Genomic DNA, 3,413 nt, shown 5'->3' with positions numbered 1-3,413 from the left:
TTGCACTTCGAGTCTTCTAGAGAGTTGGGAGGAGGGTGCTGCCCATGAGCAAAAGAGAATTGAGGGCCAAGCACCGAGAACTAACCCGGAACCAAGCCGAGAGGGTTGTTGACACCTACGGGGTGCCCGAGGTCTCCATGGAACCTCGAAGGGAAGAAACGGATGACGATGGTACTGAGGACAGGTTGGAGAGGAGACTGGTCACCGCCCTTGATGCACCTTTGTTCAGAATGGAGAAGGCCATTGTGGACGCTGTCGAGCGTTTGGCCATTGGGCCTAGAGGTGATGTCGTCGAGCGTTTGTTTGTTGGGCCTAGTGAAGGAGTTGATCGCACCAGGATACCGATGGTGGGTCGTGGAGGAGGCTTGACTGAGTTGCAAGAAGAGGCTGAAACTCTCATGGCTGATTACATGTCCACTCGCCAAGAGTTCAGGGACCTGATGTCTTTCAGGGACTTTTGCACATGGAGAGCCAAGAACACCATCCCAAGAGCAGGAATCGAGCTAAGGACCGCCACGGACAGATTTAACCGTGTTCCTATGCCCCATTACGATGGCACCCTAGGAAGAGCAGCCCGCACATGGATGCAAAAGTTGGAGGTCTTCTTCGAGGTGAATGAGATGCTTGAGGCAAACAAGGTCCGTTACGCCATCCTACACTTAGATGGTGCAGCACATGATTGGTGGCACCAAGGGAGAAGGACCTTGGATCACGACCAACGCCTTGCAAATGTTTGATCAAGTCCCTACAGAGCAGCATTTTAGGGAGCTTGCAGACCTTAGGCAAACAGCCAAACTACGTGCCTATGTTGATGAGTTTCGACAATTGTCCCTTATGGTTGATGGGCTGAGTGCTATCCGGCTGTCCTACATGTTTGTTCAAGGCTTGAAGGAGCCTCTACGGGGCTGGGTGTCCGCTTTTGATCCCCCTAACTTAGAGTCCGCCATGGCAAAGGCGTTGACCATGGAGGCTTCCGCCTCATTCACCACCCCCAACCGACCCAATCCGGTTAGGCCCCCTTCCTCATTTGAACAAGGACGCAACTTTGGCTTGAATCCAACAGGTCACCGACCTCCCTACCCTCAACAACAACTCGGGCCACCAAGCACTAATTCTCCAAGCAAGGGTGTTGTCCCTATTGAAGATATGTCGAGGACAGTAATGAGGCAGATGAGGGTGTGTTTCAAACGTAGGGGACCATGGGAGCCTGGTCACAAGTGCTCCCAATTTCAGATTGTGGAGGTTCATCCAGAGAGTGGGACTGATGTTATTGATGGCAATGACAGGGATGAAGTCAAGGAAGACGACACCGAGTTGCAGCAACAACAAGTCCCATCTGTTGAGGGGGAAAGCAACAATAGAAGGTTGCATCCCTCTCTTGCAGCACTTTCAGGGGTACCCAACTTTCACGCCTTCAGGGTTAAGGGAAGGATTGAGGGGCACCACTTGGTGATCTTGATTGACACCGGAGCTACGCACAACTTCATTGATCAGTCTGTGGTCACAACATTACAGTTGCCAGTTGAAAGCTTTGCCGGATTTGATGTCTCCGTTGCCAATGGTTCCATCATGCGTTGCACTCAAGTGGTGAGGAAACTGTCAGTGGCCATCCAAGGCCATACCTTGCAGGATGATTTCTATGTCATCTCTATATCAGCTGCTCATATGGTCCTAGGAGTGCAATGGCTGTACTCCGTGGGGGAGTTCATGCAAAGCTTCAAAAGCATGACCATCCGTTTCATGGCAGGGGATCAAGAGGTGATCTTGCAAGGGCTTCCCGCAGGATCCACCCAATCTATATCAGCAGATCAGTTGGAGAGAGTAATGAGGAGGGATCAAGTCACTTGGGCAGCTGAGTGTTTTGCCATCCAAGGGATGCCCCAGCTTGCCGAGCCTACCACGGTCCATCCAGAAGATGTACAAGACATCCTAGACCGGTATAGTGCAGTTTTCGGGGAGCTTCCTTACGGGCTTCCGCCGGATCATGGCCATCAACATGTCATCGAGTTGGAGCATGGGACCTCGCCCATCATGGTTCCGCCCTATCGCCATCCTCGAATTTACAAGGAGGAGATAGAGAAGGCCATACATGAACTGCTTGATATGGGGCACATCCGACCTAGCACAAGCCCCTTTGCGTCCCCTGTAGTGCTCGTCAAGAAGAGGGATGGAACCATGCGTATGTGTATTGACTATCGAGGGCTGAACCAAAGAACGATCAAGAATCGATACCCTATTCCCAGGATTGATGAGTTACTAGATGAACTTCAAGGTGCTCAATGGTTCTCCAAGATTGACCTTCGCTCTGGTTATCACCAAATCCGAATGAGGCCTGAGGATGTTTCCAAGACTCCTTCCGATGCCATTATGGACACTATGAGGTCCTGGTGATGCCATTTGGGTTAACCAATGCCCCTGCTACATTTCAAGCGACAATGAATGACATCTTTCGCCCCCACTTGAGGAAGTTTGTCTTGGTATTCTTCGACGATATACTCATCTACAGCCGAACTCGCGAGGATCACCTTCAGCATCTTGAGGTGGTGTTACTTCTTCTCCTAAGTCACACCTTCAGGGCCAAGGCAAGCAAGTGTAAGTTTGGATTGGCCGAGCTACTCTACTTGGGACATGTCATTAGTGCGGAGGGGGTGCGTGTAGATACACAGAAGATTCAGTCCATTCAAGAGTGGCCGACTCCATCTACACTCACACAGTTACGAGGGTTCCTAGGGTTGTGTAGTTATTACAGGAGGTTTGTTAGTGGGTTCTCTCAGTTGGCTGCCCCATTGACCGAGCTGACTAAAAAGAATGCCTTTACCTGGACCGACTTAGCTCAAGAGGCTTTTGAGGGTCTCAAGAAGACTGTGTACATGCCCAGTTCTCGTCCTTATAGATTTCAGCCAACCCTTCGTTGTTGAATGCGACGCATCTGGTGTGGGCATAGGGGCTGTGCTAATGCAGGGAGGTCATCCCATTGCCTTCAAGAGCAGGAAGCTCAAGGGTTCACAGTTGCACCTCTCAGTGTATGATAAGGAGATGCTTGCTTTGATGCATGCCTTGTCGAAGTTCCGACAGTACCTCATTTGCGGAAAGTTTGTTGTGAGGACAGACCACCATAGCCTCCGCTTCTTCTTATCTCAGCAGGAGTTGAATGATAGACAACAACGGTGGGTGAGTCGCATTCAGGCCTTTGACTTTGAGATAGAGTATAAGAAGGGGAAGTATAACACAGTGGCAGACGCCCTCTCTAGACGGGCAGAGGTTGCAGCCGTTTCAGTTGTGGATCTCCCATGGTGTGATGATTTAGTGGCTGCCTATGCCAAAGATCCCTTATGCAGTTCGGTCATGGATAAGTCATGTGGCCCTAAGCTCCAACAGGAGTACCATGTGCATAATGACATTGTCCTACGTAA

At 50.6% G+C, this 3,413-nt stretch overlaps 1 pseudogene; it reads left to right on the top strand.

Annotated features, from left to right (window-relative positions):
* Nucleotides 1-2,435: 2,435 nt before the first annotated feature.
* On the top strand, nt 2,436-2,918 carry LOC143859615 (putative mitochondrial protein AtMg00860 pseudogene; annotated as a pseudogene).
* Nucleotides 2,919-3,413: the final 495 nt, after the last annotated feature.

This window comes from Tasmannia lanceolata, unplaced genomic scaffold, assembly GCF_043159265.1.
Source record: "Tasmannia lanceolata isolate RefF3 unplaced genomic scaffold, GAP_Taslan_0.1 ptg000035l, whole genome shotgun sequence".
Lineage (NCBI taxonomy): Eukaryota > Viridiplantae > Streptophyta > Magnoliopsida > Canellales > Winteraceae > Tasmannia > Tasmannia lanceolata.
Note: the sequence above shows the minus strand (reverse complement) of the source record. Positions and strands in the feature narration are given on the sequence as shown.